The following is a 19,675-nucleotide window of genomic DNA, read 5'->3' on the forward strand; positions in this document are numbered from 1 at the left end:
TAGTGAGGTCGAAGAAGTCGCAAAGGATTACTTTCTTCTCATCTGTGGCCTCAGTGTGGGATGGTGTTGAAGTGCTGCCGACTCTGAGGGGTTCATATTTGGTGCCTGTATATCCAACTTCATCTGGATCAGGGTGGCGACCATCGCGGACCATGGTTTCGAGGTGGCGGCATGAAGGCCGCGGTGCTAACCTAAACAACCTACGTACCCTGGGTAGCGGTAGGTCGGGAAATACATATGTGACTTCTCATCTTTCGTCTGACTCTATCTCTGTGACAATGGCTTTGATCAATGCAAGATCTCTCTCTAACAAGTCTTTTATAATGAACGATCTTTTTCTTTCTCAGAAATTGGATTTTTTATTTGTTACGGAGACTTGGCTCAGCAACGGCGACATGGCTCCTATTTCAGAACTTTTACCTCCCGACTGTAGTTATTTTAGCTCACCTAGGGCAGTCGGTAGGGGTGGGGGCCTTGCAGTTATTTTTAAAAACAAGTTCAAATGCAGGCTTCTGTCCACCGAGGCGTTTTTTACATTTGAAGCTCAGCTTATTATGCTGAATTCATTTAAATCTGTGTTATGTGCCCTCATCTACAGACCACCGTCATATAACAAAGATTTTATAAATGAGTTCTCAGATTTTTTATCTGGTATTATTCCTTGCTCAGATAACATTTTAATTTTGGGGGATTTTAATATTCACGTGTGTTGTCCTTCGAGACCACTGGTCAAAGAGTTTGTTAATTTATTAGATTCTTTTGGTTTATTTCAGAGTGTTGCTGGCCCTACACATATATGTGGTCATACCCTTGATCTGGTTTTATCTCTGGGTTTTTCTATCAGCAATGTGCAAATTGCTGACACTGTGTTCTCAGACCACAAGACTGTTATTTTTAACCCACATTTTTCATGCAGTGATCAAGTTAATGATGGCCCTGTTGCTGTCACATCTCGTTTTATCACTCCCTCTACTGCTAGTAGTTTTTCAGCTGCTTTTAATGTTTCTCCACTGAAATCACTGCTGGAGTCTCCTTTTTCTGATATGGGGCCTGAGGATTTGGTCTCCCAGTTCAACTTGTCATGTTCTGGCATCTTAAACACTGTGGCTCCATTAACAATTAGGAAGAAAAAGTCAAGGCTCAGCCCTGGTTGAATAGTAATACCCGTGCTCTTAGGCAGGAGTGCAGGAAGGCTGAGCGAAAGTGGCTTAAAGATAAACTACAAGTGTCCTATGAAATTTTGAGAGACTGTTTGACTAAATTTCAAAGAGCAGTTAAATTAGCCAGATCAAGCTATTTTTCTAATATCATTTCAAAGAACTGTCATAATGCTAAAGTTCTCTTTTCTACTATTACATCATTTCTTCATCCAGTTGCCCTTACTCCCATCTCCCCTTCGGTGGACACATGTGAGCAGTTTTTAACATTTTTTACTGTTAAAATTTCTGGTATACGCTCACAGATCTTACCTACTAGTAATGATCCTGTTACCTATCCTGTTCCATAAAATCTATTGACCTGTTTTGTACCTGTGTCCCTGTCTCAACTCAAACATATAATTGCACATATGAAGCCTACTGGTTCTATGTGTGATGTTATTCCATCCACTTTGTTTAAAGAGGTGGTGGAATCAATTGGTCCAAGTGTGTTATCGATTATTAACAGTAGCCTGACCACTGGTATTGTTCCCAACTGCTTTAAGCATGCTGTTATTCAGCCTCTTCTTAAGAAAGCAAACCTTGATTCATCTGATATGAACAGCTTTAGACCTATATCAAAATTGTCCTTTATGTCAAAAATATTAGAGAAGACGGTGCTTGCACAATTAAATGATTTTTTAGCCATCAATAATTTGCTCGATCAATTTCAGTCAGGCTTCAGAGCTGGTCATAGCACAGAGTCAGCTCTGTTGAGAGTTTTAAATGATATTTTATTAGGTGTGGATTCTGATAGTTCTGTTGGTCTTCTGCTGCTGGATCTTAGTGCCGCTTCGATACGGGTTGATCATGACATACTTATCAATCGCCTAAGAGACCAGGTTGGTATTCAGGGGTTAGCCTTGGATTGGGTCTCCTCATATCTCAAGGGTAGAACGATTTCAGTCTGTTTAGAGAACTGTTATTCATCAGTTGTTCCTTTAACATGTGGGGTTCCTCAGGGCTCCATTTTGGGACCCGTTTTATTCTCCCTCTACATGCTTCCGTTAGGAAAGATCTTTGAGAGGCATGGCATACACTATCATCTGTATGCTGATGACTCTCAAATTTACTTTCCTATTAAACATGGGAATCACCACTCTTTTGAGTCTCTGCATAAATGAATGGCCGATGTGAAGTGTTGGCTGGCAAACAACTTTCTTCAATTAAATGAGGATAAGTCAGAGTTTATTGTTTTTGGTCAAAGGGGATGTGACTTAAATTTAGAAAGAAATTTGTCACTGCTTCCAGGGAAAAAACTTCCCTATGTAAAAAACCTGGGTGTTATATTCGACTCTGAGCTCAGGTTTGATCGACAAATAAATGCTGTGTTTAAAAATAGTTTTTTCCATCTTAGAACTATGGCAAGGTTGAAGCCCATCCTTTCTTTTGATGATTTGGAGAAGGTTGTGCATGCCTTTGTGTCCTCTCGATTGGACTATTGTAATGCTTTGTATCTGGGTGTGAGTCAGGCCTCTCTCTCTCGCATGCAGCTGGTCCAAAATTCAGCTGCTAGGCTTTTGACTGGAACCAGGAAAAGAGACCATATCACCCCAGTTTTGATTTCACTACATTGGTTACCGATCCAATACAGAATCAAGTACAAAGTGTTGATGTATGTGTTTAAGGCTCTTCATGGTCTTGCACCTGAGTACATCTCTGCCTTAATAAGTTTGAATCAACCTTCAAGGTCTCTCCGCTCTAGTGATCAGCTGTGTCTGTCAGTTCCTCGATCTCGCCTAAAAACTAAAGGTGATAGAGCTTTTGTGGTGGCAGCCCCTAGACTTTGGAATGAGCTTCCATTGGTCATAAAATCATCTCCGTCTCTATTCTCTTTCCAGGGTGCCTTAAAAACGTATTTATTTTCCCTAGCTTTTAATTAATTGCATTATAATTTGTACTAGGTAGATTTTATCTTATTCTTGTTTTATAGGTTTTAAATGTTTTTTTGCATTCTTAAGCTGTATTAATGTGATTTTATTTATTTTTTATTACTCCATGTACAGCACTTTGGTACCCAGTGTGGTTTTTGAAAGTGCTTTATAAATAAAATTGAGTTGAGTTGAGTTGAGTCAGCGATGTTCATCGCATTGTTGATGCCTGGTCCCCTGCTCCGACAAGCAAGAGGGACAAGGGCTTTAAACTCTACATATCGAGTTATCTGCACAACTACAAGGGTAAGTATTTTAATCTAATGTGGTGTGCCGGCAGATAGCGGCTAAGCTAGTTTGCCACGTGTTAATTTTTTATGTAAGGTTAGTATAGAAGCTTGTTTATTCTTAGTTTTAAAGCAGACTGTTTGTTAATTTTTGTGATAATTGTAATATAAATTATATTAACTTGCTCTCCTCTCAGTTTCTAATAAAGATCAGGGCACAGGTGAAGTCACTGTCAGGGCATTGTGCTACAGGTCCATGAGAAAAGCAGATAAACCTCACAGTTTGTGTGTATGGTGAAGCTAGAATTAATAAGACCGCAGTTACAGGCTTGTTACTTTAATAGCCTGATGTTCCTGGGGACTCGGCTAACGTTATTCATGTTTAATGAAACTCAAATCAAATGAAAACAGTTATTGTAGGCAGGTAAGTTTCCCTAGCTGGTCCCCTCTGTGTAAAATGCGTTCTTATTCAAGTTTTTAACTCAGTCATTCGTTTAAGATGCAATCTTGTGTTATAAGTATTAGGCTATCATGATTATACAGTGAGCAAGCTATATAAATAAGTATTTAATATAATAAAAGTGTAGAGCAACAACCGAGGGTGTAAGGTAAAGGCTGAATATTGTAGATTTATTACAATATGTTGCATGTTTGAATTCAAATACCTGTGGATATGCAACTTCCCACTCATGAAAGTGTTATTCAAAGGAGCACACACTCTACAAAGGCCTGACTGGAGATTTGCCTGATCTATCCGTCCTTCAGGTGAGTAGGGATATAACAATAGCAAATTTAACTGTACAGTATGATATATCAACCAAAATCTGTATACCAATATTTCATTATTTTCTTTTTCCTCCCCTTTTACAAACAAATATTCTGCTTCAAAGAAAAAAAATGAAATTGAATTGATGTTCTCATAAGGGTCCTTCATTATGAACTTGTATGCCATGCATAACATACTGTGGATAGAAATTACAGGCAAAGTTACTGGTATGATAATTGTGGTTGTATTATATTACTATTATATTTAGTGTATTGCTAATCAGTATATTGTTACTTCCCAGGTGACAGCGGCTCACTTCAAGAGCAAGTGAAGCAAGTTGGGACAATGTTGAAGACATTTGCTCACACTGGGCAATCAGGTACAACTTGCAAACAACACCTGTGGTTGTTGGTTTAATTCCCACTGGGGCCACCTGTACATGTACTAGACCTAGATATAAATGTCATAGTTTAGTAGTTGAAGGACCAGGACTGACTAATTTATTCTTTTATTCTGGGAACCCCTGTAGGTGCAGATCAAACCCTAATGCTGCGACGTCTTGGAGTTTGGCGATGTTGTGCGTAGCATGGACAACAAAATGCTATGCTGCAACATTTCAGTGCCAATGTGTCTGTTGGAGAGTTATCCCTGCCAGGGGATCTGTTACTCCCCCCTAGACACCCAGGAAGATTTGGCGTTGCTTGACAACAGTTTGAGGCAGGATAAAGAGCTCCAGCAACGATTTGTAAGTGTGCCGATTTCGTTTATAACGCCATAGGGTAATCTAAAAAGTACAATTAAGATCGTACACTGCATATTCTACAGTCTGAATCCACAGCCTGTCACATTTTAAATTTATGAGAAGCTTCAGAGAAATGTAATTTGTAACATGTTTTTTTTGTATTTTTAGCTTCGGTTTTTGGCAATCAAATGTGGGTGGGACCTAAAGACAACAGTGTGGTGAATGCTTCAGAGTATCTTCTCTAATCACTTTTCCATCAATACAACCTGGACTGGTGTAGGGGATAAAGCATGTTTTAGAGACATGTTCCTGAAGACCATTGTTCAAAGTAAGTTGGATATTTTTTTCATATTTAAGTAGCTGTGTATGACCTTATGCCATTCAAATGGAATGACAGATCTTTATTTTCTACAGGAGCCATCCGGAAGAATCCGGCAACCCAGGATGCCACTGATGAGGCGATCCAGGTTAACGTTACCTGAAAGGAGCATCTGAACATGAAGGTGGAAAAAGGCGCAACCTTGTGTTCTGTTGGATTGAATAAGATGGGGAAACAATAACAGCATTTTAAATGGCATTATTATAAGAAACAAACATTGACATTTGTAATCCTAATTTAGGTTACTGTGTACAGTCTTTTTCTTTACTTTTATTTCCCCTGTGCATTCTAGTGTATTAGTTATTTTATGAACAATCCATCGATGTTCCACTGCATAATACAGTAGATCATCATCAAAAGAATTTGTTATTTAAGTCTCTGCCATTCCTGTTTCTCTGGCATGGTTGTATAAGAAAGTAATTAATAGGACATGCTGAATGAAGACTCACACCCAGACAACACACAGGCAAACGCATTATATTACCATACCTAAAACACAGACAATAACTAGACCTCACAAATGTGCATGACCAAGACTGCAGTTCAAATATTAGGTTTCTTTACCTTTTGTCATTTACTTTGGACTGGAAGATAAAAGGAAAATAAAAATAATATTTTTAAATAACTTTAAAAAAATAAAAACATCTTCCCTTGTTAAATACTAAAGGTATTATAAATATCATGTACACTACCAAAGAAAAGTTTGGACACATGCACATAGACTTATTATCAGGGGAGACCGGGGCTGGTTGGCACACTATTCATACTTTGTTTAATATCTCTGGTGGAACAAACTGTAAGATGCTCTAACCAGGTGCAAATTAAAGCTTAAGTTATTATGTAAAAAAAACAAAACAAAACAAAAATCTAGCAAATTCAGTTTCAACAAAAGTTGATTTTTGTTCATTATTTGTGACAAACAACCTAATAATATTAAGTATTATTATTACTATTATGATACATTATTTTATGTAATATATGTGTGTATTTAGAGGTATTAATATGGTAAATATTGTGTAGGAAGGTTATGAATTATTATTTATTCTTTTTTATATACCCAGTGTGCCAACCAACCTCACACACACTCTTTTGATAACATCTTGGTTACTGTTGTAACCTCCGTTCCCTGATGGAGGGAACAAGACTTGTGTCAATGTAGTGACACTAGGGGTCGCTTTTGGGAGCCCCAAACACCTTTGAGAAAAGGCCAATGGGAATTGGCGAGTGGAATTTGCATGCCACTCCCCCAGACATACAGGTATAAAAGGAGCTGTCTCGCAACCACTCATTCAGGTTTTGTACTGACCCAGATAGCAAAAAATATCCGCACGGCTTCTTTTTGCCGCCGTCCCTAAGCTGTCGGCTATAGGTGCGTCCCACTGGCGGGGATGAAAGGTTTGCCGCCGAATTCGTCACTTCCATTTCTTGCGAGATGCCGCCCGTGAAAAGCTGGCGGGCCGCCCGCTTCATTTTCTCTGGCGGTTGCCTCGGGCTGATCGACCGCGGGCGGCTGGCGGCAAGCCGCTTTGAAATATAAGGATTTCTACTCTCAAAATCGACCAGCCATGTTGGCTATTATTGTTTTTTGTTCCAAAGCCATTAGGGTTTATAACAGAGTCTTGACTCTTGATTCCATGATAAGGTAAGGTTTAGGAAATGACATTTAAATTACTTTGAAACTCTGAAGCGATTATACAGTAATATATGTAAAATATATTGAATTATTTTATGCACTTTACATTTCTTAGATTGCTGCGCATTTGAGACATGCACCAATAAACCAAAAATAATTCCTTTTGTAAAACTTACTTGGCAATAAATATCTTTATGATTCTGATTAGGTTTTAAAATAGATATTTAATTCATGGTATGAAATGTCATAGTTTAGTAGTTGAAGGACCAGGACTGACTACTTTATTCTTTTATTCTGGGAACCCCTGTAGGTGCAGATCAAACCCTAATGCTGCGACGTCTTGGAGTTTGGCGATGTTGTGCGTAGCATGAACAACAAAATGCTATGCTGCAACATTTCAGTGCCAATGTGTCTGTTGGAGAGTTATCCCTGCCAGGGGATCTGTTACTCCCCCCTAGACACCCAGGAAGATTTGGCGTTGCTTGACAACAGTTTGAGGCAGGATAAAGAGCTCCAGCAATGATTTGTAAGTGTGCCGATTTCGTTTATAACGCCATAGGGTAATCTAAAAAGTACAATTAAGATCGTACACTGCATATTCTACAGTCTGAATCCACAGCCTGTCACATGTTAAATTTATGAGAAGCTTCAGAGAAATGTAATTTGTAACATGTTTTTTTTGCATGTTACAAATTACTTCGGTTTTTGGCAATCAAATGTGGGAGGGACCTAAAGACAACCGTGTGGTGAATGCTTCAGAGTATCTTCTCTAATCACCTTTCCATCAATACAACCTGGACTGGTGTAGGGGATAAAGCATGTTTTAGAGACATGTTCCTGAAGACCATTGTTCAAAGTAAGTTGGATATTTTTTTTATATTTAAGTAGATGTGTATGACCTTATGCCATTCAAATGGAATGACAGATCTTTATTTTCTACAGGAGCCATCCGGAAGAACCCGGCAACCCAGGATGCCACTGATGAGGCGATCCAGGTTAATGTTATGCGTTACCTGAAAGGAGCATCTGAACATGAAGGTGGAAAAAGGCGCCGCACAGCTGAGAGGGACCCACAGCCGACCCCTTAAACCTAGGCTGACTACTGACACCCCAGCATCACTGACAACTGGAACCCTTTCTTTATCCTGCAGTCAGTAACATCAAGACCCCTAAAAAAGCCTGCTAAAAGTGTCAGACTACACTCACCCAATCCACACTGTTCACTGTGGAAATTGCTCTTTTTTTTTCTTTTTTTTTCTCTCGTGACCCTGCTTTGAGGGCAGCTCCTTGGATGAATATGGGATGGTTTGTCCTTTTATACAGGCGCACGAGGAATCACTGAAGATATGCCAATTTGCACTGCCTCATTCTGGAGGTCGGGAAAACCGGTGATTCTTAGCCCACTCACGCCACGCAGTCCCCAACCTCTCCAGACATTCTGATTGGCTGTGTTCTCTACAGCCAGATTTTCTGCTGTTAATTATATTTATTCCCACTTGTTGTCATGTGTAAGTTGATTGTCAAAATGTATATTATACCTGTTATCCTGCACATTCCTTGATACCAAAGATCTCAATTATTTCATATACAATTTGCTGCTTATTTCATTGTTACAGTGCTTAACTATTCTATTTTTAAATATAGCTTGTAAATCCTAGATTATACATCTAATACTTGATATCTGCACATTATCTGGTATCAAATATTCTACTTACCGTGACTTTAGTATTGGCTTATTTCATTCCGTCAGTGCTTAACGATTCTATTATAGTTTGTAAATCCTATTTCATACCTCTGATACTTGATATTGCACATTAACTAGTACCAAAAAGTTCTACTTTCATTCCGTCACAGTGCTTAACTGTTATTCTATTGTTAAATATAGCTTGTAAATCCTTGTGCCACAGGTCAGCATTGCAGTTATAATGGTATGTTCTACTCCAGAGCTTTACTCTAAATTATTACCACTTAACCTATTGTTAGAAATGACTTGTAAATATGATGTTATACCTCAATTTATTTGGTATCCTGCACTTTCTTTGGTACCAAGTATCCTCATTGCTTATGTTCACTGGTAATTCTTTTCATCCCAGAGCTGACCTCTTGATATTATTAACAATTATTGTAAATGTTACAAAAGTGTTTTTAAAAAAAAATAATAATTATTACCAAAATTGAATTGGAAACCTGCATGTTCTTTTTTGTGTGTGTGTGTGTGTATATATAATGTTTGTATTTTTCTGTTATTTATATTTCAGTGATCTGACATCTTGTTTCAATGACAGTTACTGTACTTTGAAATGTGGAATTAATACGCCAAATGGAAATTTGTCTGGTTTGATCAATCATTATTCTTGATAAACTGCATGCTATAAATATATATATATATATATATATATATATATATATATATATATATATAAAAAACATATATATATATATATATATATATATATATATATATATATATACAATAAGCGCGCAGATCGCTCGAAAAAAGCGTTTGCCTCCGACGCTCCGTGGAAGGTCCGCCTTCGATATAACGGCGGATGGCCAGCGAGCCGGCCGCGGAACGAAGGCGGTAGGAAGGCGGCTGCCGCTTTTAAAAAGCGGCTGCTGCCGGCGGTGAGCCGCCAAACGTGTTTGCGATATCGCCATTCTGCCGCTTCTACTGCCGCCGGAGCACCGCCAGCGGCCCGCCGACTTATTGCTATCTGGGGAGGAGCTGAGACAGGGTCCCGGCCATTTTAGTGGGTAGCTCGGCATTGTGGCAAGAGGGACACAATGTCTCGTTCCCTCCATCAAGATATTCCCTATCTGTCACTCACTCAACATTGTGTCGATGTAGTGACACTAGGTCCCTATATGAAATACCACAACTAGCTGAACTGTGTTACATATGGTTGTACAGTCCCCCGCACCACAGGGACAAGATGACTTCTCATAGTGGGGACAGCCTGCGCCAGCCATGGCCTCTTCACTTCTCCCTAAAATATAATTCAGCTGGGCCACATCAGGGGGGTGTCCTTTCCCAAGGGAAAAAACACAGCAGAGACCACACCCTGCCCGAAGGGGACGTAATGTGTGAAAATATGTCACATGGACTTACCGACCGGCAGTATCGCATGTGGAGGAAGTCCCCGTGGTAGGTCCAAACACGGAGCTCTAGAAACACGACCGGTGGCAGAGGGAGTTCTGCCCAAGGAAGATGCGGGTTTACCAACGGGGAAACTGTATCGCGGAAAATACATCACACGGGGTTACTCACAGGCAACAAGCACATGTGGAGCACCTACCCCAGTACAGTGCATACTAGCGCACATACTGGGCCAGCATTTAATTTCTCATCCGAATTCGCCCACCACAGGGCTAAGGAGGAAGGACATCCAGGGTTCATAGTCTCGTGAACGTCTAAACGTCTAAATAAATAACGTCTTCCCCACACAAGTGGTACACCCAGCCAGTTGCCCCGCATACTTACCCGTTAATACCTGAAAACACAGAGGAGGAATCCGGCTAAACCCGGAAATTATAAAATCTCGTGAAGGTATTAGGTGTTGACCAGCCCGCTGCTCTACAGATGTCTGCTAAAGAGACACCATTGGTCAAGGCCCAGGAGGACACAAAACTCCTTAGTGGAGTGTGCTCATAGTCCCAAAGGGGCGGCACGTCCTGGGCCTGGTATGCCAAAGCAATGGCATTCACAACCCAGTGGGCAATCCTCTGTTTGGAGACAGCCCTCCCTTTCCGCTGTCCTCCAAAGCAGACAAAGAGCTGCTCAGAGCTTCTAAAGCTCTGCGTGCAATCCAATTAGATGTGCAAAGCATGCACCAGACACAGAAACAACAACAAGGCTCACCACCTGATCCCTAAAATTGGTTGTGGGAACCTTGGGCACTTGCTGACAGAGAACGCCTGCAGGTCCCCAACCCTCTTGATGGACATGAGCGCAGTCTGGAGGGCTGTCTTCAATGAGAGCGCCTTTAGCTAAACTGACTCTAGGGGCTCAAACAGGGCTCTCCACAGTCCCTGCAGCATGTCAGAGAGATCCCAGAAGGGAATGAGGCACGGCCTGGGAGGATTCAACCTCCTCGCACCTCTATGGTACCTGTTGATCAGGTCTTGCTTCTCGAGGGACTTACCATCAACTGCATCATGGTGCGCAGCCATAGCGGCCACATACACCTTCAAGGTGGAGCACCGACTTGACTGCGCATCTCTGGGGGTCTTCACGTTGGGAAGGCTCACTGGAGGAAACACATACTTGCACAGCCACCAGGGACAGCTGTGTGCCAGTGCGTCTCTGCCGAGGGGAGCATTGGTCAGGGCATACCAGAGCGGGCAGTGGGAGGAATCCTGGGATGCAAACAGGTCTACCTTTGCTTGGCCGAATCGACTCCAAATCAGCTGGACCACCTGGGGTTGGAGTCTCCACTCTCCCCTGAGCATGAGGTTGAGGTCCCCCGGGATGTGAGTGGCCCACATCAACATCCGTCCGGACCAACACGTGCTTGCCCTGGATCAACGGCCGAAGCATCCACAGGGAGCGTAATACCTCCAGCAACTCGAGGCAGTTGATATGGCAACGCAGTCACAGCCCTGTCTTGCTTCCGTCCGTGCTCGGGACGACAGCAGCTCGCTTCACGCCCAGTTTGCCTCCTTCGTAGAGCCAGGTCTGGATGATGGCATCACTGCTGCATCGGAGAGCGCTCAGGCATCTGACGCTGAAGATTCAACTGGACTCCCGTCCTCGGGCCAGTAAAATATACTCTATGTAAAATATTGTGTCTGGCAATGTTACATATTATTATGGTGACTATGTATAAATACCTCTTGTTCATATGGCATTGAACAAATAAAATAATGATGTTATGTGATTTTTCGTTCTCTTGTAAAATGTTTGAATTTGTATCTCCAATATAATGTTTTATGTGTGTAAATTATATGTGAAAATTCCCAACACTGACAGTGCAATCTCTGTATGGGATATGGGATTTTTATCATTGTGGCAGCGGGGGTGTTGTCAAGTGCCTGTCCGGAGAGAGGGAAGCGGTAAGGGCACTTACACCTGAGCTAAATTATGTCTAACACCTGTCTCTGATTTCAGTGAGCACGGGGAGAGCGGATAAAAGACCCACGAAACCAGCAGTGAGAGAGAGAGAGTGTCACATGTCAGTCCAGTGTTGACGTATGCTGTGAAATGAGAGAACTATATGTTGTTAAGAAGTTTATATTTGCTGACCGATTCCTGTCGATTGTGAAGCTGTGAGCACTACTGAATGTCAGCTGGTAAATCCACCGGCCACCCCAAAAGCGCCATTGTGCCCCCTCCTACTGATCAAGAACTTGCTCCAGGCTCTAGAATGACAACGGCGACTGTATGACAGGGGAGCTTTTTTTTGGGAGGGATTTTGCACCGGGAGATAAAGTGCTCATATTACTCCCAACATCGACCTCTAAATTTTCTCGACAATTGGCAAGGGCCCTTTGAGGTCGCAGGACGAGTCGGGGAACTCGATTATGAGGTAAAACGAACCGATAGAGGGGTGCACATCAAATATATCACGTCAACCTCCTGAAATTATGGAGGGAGGTGGTCCCTGTGACGTTGGCTACGGTAGTTCCGGAGAGGGTGGAGATAAACACAAAACCTATTCATAAAACTCCGGTCAATTGTGGAGACCACATCTCACCATTTCAGCTCACAGACGTGGCCAAGTTGCAACAAGAGTTTGCGGACATGTTCTCCCCTCTACCGGGTCGTACGAACCTCATCCAGCTCCACATCGAGACCGAACTGGGAGTGGTGATACGTAGCCATCCCTATCGCTTGTCCGAACACCGGAAGAAAATAGTTCGGGAGGAATTAAATGCGATGCTCAATATGGGGGTAATAGAGGAATCCCACAGTGATTGGTCCAGCCCGGTTGTTCTAATGCCTAAGTGCGACGGGTCGGTACGGTTCTGTGTGGATTATAGAAAAGTCAACGCGGTGTCTAAGTTTGATGCGTACCCCATGCCCCGGGTTGATGAGTTGCTCGATCGTTTAGGTAATACTCGATTTTATTCGACATTCGACATTCGACAAGGGTTATTGGTAGATAATTTCCCCTTGACACCAATTTCCCATGAAAAAAATAGCCTTCTCCACGCCGTTCGGATTGCACCCATTTGTGACGCTTCCGTTCGGCTTGTTTGGGGCCCCGGCTACGTTTCAGCGTCTCATGGACCGAATCCTCAGACCGCATACAGCTTATGCCGCTGCTTATTTAGATGACATCATCATTTATAGTAATGATTGGCAGTGGCACATGCAACATCTGAGGGTGGTTCTGAGATCGATGCGGCGGGCAGGGCTCACAGCAAACCCCAAGAAGTGTGTGATTGGGCGGGTGGAGGTACGATATCTGGGGTTCTACTTGGGCCACGGCCAGGTGCGTCCCCAAATTGACAAGACCTCGGCGATTGCGACCTGCCCGAGACCCAAGACCAAAAAGTGGGTGAGGCAGTTCCTGGGGCTGGCTGGCTATTACAGGAGGTATGTACCTAATTATTCGGACGTCACCAGCCTGCTGACTGACCTCAATAAAAAGGGGGCTCCCGACCCGGTCCAGTGGTCGGAGCAGTGCCAACAGGTGTTCATGCATGTTAAAGCCGCACTTTCAACATGTTAAGAAGTTTATGTTTGCTGTGCGATTCCTGTCAATTGTGAAGCTGTGAGCACTGCTGTGTGGCCATTAAAGCCCTTACCTGAGAAGAGCAACTCGTCTTCGTGCCCTCCCTAACATCCAAAACCCTTTACAATCATATTTCTGAAATATCTAAAATACGCGTCTTTATAAAAATGGATGGAAAGACTTGTCTTATTGGCAAAATTAAATAAAAGCTACATTGAGTGTCTTTTTCATCATATTTATTTTAATTTAAAAGCAACAGAATTTAATTTCCATCCACTTTATTAACAACAAAGCACTAATGTAAATGTGAAGAAAGAACCTAGTTAAATTGGGTAAACCCAACAAAATTAGACATGTCAGTGTAACTCTTTTATTTCTTGATGTACTAAATAGTGAACGTTAATGTAAGCATACTAAATACATGCTGGTTGGAAGCACCAGAGAGTGTAGTTTAGTAACCTTGCTATGCTTAGCATAGCATTTGCTCTATGAAGCGAGAAATCAAATTCACGTGTGACATCTACCTGTCCTCATTGTTAGCTCAAGCTCCGCACCATAATGGTAACCCCAAGCAGTCCAACATAATAGAAACTCTTCTTAATCTCAACATAACAAAACAGTAAACACTAATAAGCCCCATCAATGCTACATTAACACCACAAAAAGTATTCACACAATCCCAAATCAGTAAACTTCCATTTTTACATTTAAATGTATAGAATGCAATGAAATCAAGTTGTGACAAAATGTTTTAGAATTGTGTTGCTTTCGTTCGTTTTTAATTAAGTTGTGGCATGGGGACGTGGTCATGTGTCGGTCTGCGGGAGAGAGAGAGAGCGCGGTAAGGCTTGTCACCTGGTTCATAATTAACCCTAACACCTGTCTCTTGTTATAGTGATGCGGAGGGAGACATAAAAGGCACGCCGAGTGTCCAAAGAGGGGAGAGAGAGTGACCTGCAAGCCGATAGTGCTTTCCTTTGTTTTGATTCCGACGGTGACCGTCGAGTGTGATTGTGTGTTAGACTGGAGAAATTAAAGACTGACCTTGAACCTGCTTCACTGTCTCCTGACTCCTCCATTGCCCCGAACAAAGAGCTTTTTACATAAGTAAATTGAGTAAATAAGTACATTTGAGTGTTTACAGATTTAAAAAATGTGATTGTGTTTAAAGTGTGAACACACCTTAATTTGTAACAAATGTCTAATTTTTGGGTGTGGTCCAACAAGTTCTTTCCTGCACAGAGAGTATCACTGAAAAGAAGAGGCATTGTGGCATATATTATCTAGCTATGCTAATAAGGAAAGCTATTGACTTCTCATTGTCCCCTGTCAGAAACAATGGTGCAAAATACTATTTGGAGTGAATGCACTGAGTAAATACTTTTCAGATCTTATTATTCTAGCTCTGTAGGCCCTTAAACATTGCTGAATCATTTTTGCAATGACGGCTTGAGGTGCACTTTGGTTTATGCCACTGGCGTCATTTGTTTCAAAAAGTGGTAGTGACAGTTGTGTCGAAACAAGCTTCAAAGTGTCCAAGTCAAAACATTACTGTCATGTTATTTTAGTACTGTCCCCTCCAATTTGAGATATTTTTAAGTTTTGGGACAAATTTTAATACATTTTAGGAGTTTCCATTTAAAGAGTGCAAAGTCAAAATGCCAGAAGCTTAGGGAGTAACAGAATACAAGTAACGGGATTATGTATTTAAAATACAAAATATTAATAACTGTATACTACTACAGTTACAATTTAAATCATTGGTAATTAGAATACAGTTACATTCAAAAAGTATTTTGATTACTGAAGCGATTACTTTGCATTTTATTGTCATTTGTTTCATTTAATATTTAGTCCTTTCAGATGAAAACATTTATACATATAAATGATGCGATCCAAAGTGCATTTGAACAGCGGTGAAACACTTGTTGCATTCATATGAGCAGACAGATAAGTAAGTTTGAAGTAAGTTTGGAGCAGAAGAAATAGAAATAAACCTTGTGTAAATTACGCTAAGCTAAAATGCTATTTCTATCCATTGTACATGCACATTACCAGACACGATCATATTTCTTATCAAGAAATTCACGTTGGATCATAATTTCTTCTTTTCTAGTCAGACCTTTGATATTAGGGCAAAAATCGAATTCTTGATAATCATTTTTGTATTGATTTCCTGTAAATATATCTAAATAAAATCCTTAAAAAAAGATCAATTTGATTTATCTAGTTTTAGAAACAACACTGCATAAGATATTTTGGTTTATCAGAGTATGTATTTTGAACATGTGTATTTTGTCTTATTGTACTGTTTTAGATAGTCAAAACAATTGAAAAAAATCTGCCAGTGCTGAAGAAGTAATCCAAAGTATTTAGAATATGTTACTGACCTTGAGTAATCTAATGGAATATGTTACAAATTACATTTTACAGCATGAATTCTGTAACCTGTAGTGGAATACATTTCAAAAGTAACCCTCCCAACCCTGCCTATACTGTACTGGTCCATGGGTCTATACACTAAAATTTAAAATATCTCCTGTACCCCCTCATATCTCATGTCATTTTAAAGCCAAGTGGATTTTGAACTGATAATTTAAACTTCCAAATATGTATTTGTTCTTTTGATAATTAAGCTCTATAATTAAATCTGTCTGTTATTTACATTTTACCAAACCAATTGAGTCACACATTATGCATAACAGGCAACGTCCTGTGGGTACTCAGGAGCACCCAGGGAAGCACAGTTATGCTAATAAAAGCTAATTAATTGAATCTTAAATGGACGACCCATTAAGGTGCATGAGCCCCCTGTCCTCAACCCATGCATTTGTAATGGCTTTACCCCGAGCTGTAGCACCTAACAGCTGATTTGTGAAATATATACATAGCATCAAAAAACATTCTTATGTAAGAGTCAGGGAAGCTACACAAAAGGAGACAAAAGCTGCACCATGATGTCAGGGGTTTGAGGATGTTTTTTAAATGCCGAACATTTCTTTCAAACTGGGATGAACATTATTTCAAAACATGTGCAAACAACAAATGTCTTGTGTGTGTTTGTTTTGTGTTGTATGTACAAGCCTTTTTTTGAAATCATATGTGGCTTGTCATTGAACATGTCTTTTATGTAAAATGCAGGAGTTCCTACAAAGACATCTATACAAAAGATCAAACAAAAGATGCTTTAGAAATTCCTGATATACACCAACAGTCAAATGTTTAACATTTATTTTCTTGTGATCATAAAAACTTTCTGATCTCACTTTTTGATCATTGTGCTAAAAGGCTTGACATTAGTTTTATAGCCAAATACTGTATAAACTGTACCTTTGAATAAATTTCTTTACAAAATTTTGTATTTATTCAAGCTCCAACAAGTGTCCAGCATTCATATGAAATATATGTTTATATTACTGTTTTAAAAGCATCCCAAGATGTACCTCATGAAGATGGTTGAAAGTGTGCAGAACTGTAATCTATTCTGGATAAATGGTGGCTATTTTGATGAAGCTCAAATATAAGATTGTAACAGTCTCAATGAGCTGTTTTCATTTTGGGTGAATTGTTCATCCCGACCCCTAGGGGGGCACAATGAAAGTATTATCTGGTGGAGAGCAAGAAATTAGCACATGGACTAAGAGATTTATTTCCTCCATCTGCTAAAATGACAATATTTGGAGGATAAAACCTGTTCAGATCTCAGAGTAAGTGTCTTGAAATTCATACACTGTTTGACTTATGTTGATTTTATTAAGTTCACTCAGGGGAAACTTAGTTGAGAAATTACTGAATTCTACCCTCTGACTGTGAGCTCCATTAGACCCAATCCAGATAAATAATGTTATAACCAAATGGCTTGAGCAACAACTGGACACGAGAACTAGAGAGAGGTTATCATTCACACAGAGAAAAAAAAACAATAACAATGAAGAAACGGACACCATTTAGCTTTATTCATCTTGAATGCCCAATAGAATGTATTTCACTTTAGTTTTGTATGTGATGATATAGGAATAATAGAGAATGAACTGATATTAGAATGACCCTTAAAATTGTAATTCCAGAACTGCTCGCATTTTTTAAACATTGTTATGAACTGTACTTCCTGGATGGACTCTATGAATTTTTCTATTTCTAATCACATACATGGGATATCAAGCTATCAATAACTTTTTGTAGACTTTAAAAGAACTGTGTTATATAAAAAGCCAGACAAATACTGAAGATTGATTTGAAGGTTTTTCTGACTTTTTTGGATGGGTATTGAATTTGTAATTCAATGTTGTATATATGAGTATGGTGCAAGGTTATGTTTATTAATTATGTGAACTTCAATTTAAAAATGTATTGTATATTGTGGCATCTCACACCAAGTGGTTGGCAATTTGACATTTATTGAATATCACACAAAAGCAATAAAGAACACTACAAACAAACCGGCACTACATTCCCAGCACTCAAGAACGGGAAGCATACATTTGACAACATGAAATAACACTCATGTCTGGAACCTCAACTCAAGAAGAACACACTATCAAACCCATATTTATTAAACGTATAGTCCTTGGGAGAAATTAAGTCCTAACATGGCCGGATCCCTCATGCCACAATGCATGCTGGGTAACAGGTGGTGCAAATCTGCCCCCACCAGAGGAGACTGTTATACTAGTAAAATCCCTACAGTCCAGCCCTTTACTGCAGACAAAGTCCCAGAGAACTCCTGGGTTCCACTGGCCTCACTTGAAGGAACCACGTAGAGGCAGGTGTTTTTTTTCTTCATGAGGCAGTTGGGCCCATCAGTGAGTGTGACCCGCTCTCCTGTGTCTGTAATGAGATATCTGCCAGATGCTGTACTAGACCATCACTCTGTGCGTGGAGGGGAGAGGTACAAGTCTAGCCATAACTCTTAGCCATTGACAGGTCTCTGTGAAGACCTCTGACTTGAAGTTCTAACTCTGGTTGCTGTGGAGTTCCTCTGGACATTCAGATAATTTCCTCGACCAGCTTCCCCACTGTAGCAGGGGCACTTTGGTCATGGACTACATGCGCCCCGGACCATTTAGTGAAGTAATCCATGGCCACAAGGTTGTAATGGTTCCCAGCCTCCAACAAGGGAATGGTCTAAGGATGTCCACCTCCAAAAATGATTTGGCCCACCACCAGATACTGCTGTAAGGGCACATGGAGTCTCTGGGAAGGGCCTTGCTGGACATTGCAGATGTTGCAGTCTGCCCCCACAAAGCCATGCACCACCTTCATGACCTGTGCCCAGAGGGACCGTGAAGCTACCAGCTGCAGTTAAGCAGTTCCGTCAACTGCTGATTGCTAACATCAGTATAGTAATTCATCCTGTAGCATGAAACTGATCCACCGGGAATAGTAGGCTTTGACCTCAGGGTTGAAACTGGATATTGCCTCCCATTCCAGTCACTGCCCTTCTTCCAGCTTTTGCCGCACTCGCATAAGATCAGTCAGACAGACAGACATAGCCTCCTCCCAATATGCCTCTGCTGTCCATGCCTCCATAAGACACTAAAACCAGAACACTCACTCATGTCTGACATAATGGATTACACTTCCTCCTGGTCCAGTTCCTGCTCTTGCAAGTGAAGTGTTCAGGTTAATTTGCCTTGTCTGGAAAAAGGTTGCCCTATCCTGGGAAGCGGACAATTCTCATGCTGGCTCTTGCTATCTCCCTCCGACTTTGCATCCCGATGTTATCATCATCCAATGCTATTGTCCTTGAAGAAGTAGTGGTGGTTGGTCAGCGGCTCTGGTGGCAAAAGTCTTGCTGGAACTCCTAAGGTGCCCTAGGCCTCAAAGGTACCTCAACTCAAGAGAAACACACCTTCAAACCTGCATCATTGAAATTATAGTCCTCGGGAGTCCTTATATTCCACTGGGTTTTGCAACCTTCACAAAAATTGCACACTTTCTTCTCTAGCGGGGAACACATACACCTGCTTTCACACAAATGCAAAGGTAAATGTGGCATGCCTTAAGAGTGTGGAGCAAGGATGCAAGGAAAGGAAGAAGGAAAGAAAACAAGGATGCACAATTTTAGAAATGAGAATCGCCACATTTCTCTCACAAAGAACAGAGGTGTTTGCTATAGTTCTTT

This window comes from Xyrauchen texanus, chromosome 2, assembly GCF_025860055.1.
Source record: "Xyrauchen texanus isolate HMW12.3.18 chromosome 2, RBS_HiC_50CHRs, whole genome shotgun sequence".
Classification (NCBI taxonomy): Eukaryota; Metazoa; Chordata; class Actinopteri; order Cypriniformes; family Catostomidae; genus Xyrauchen; species Xyrauchen texanus.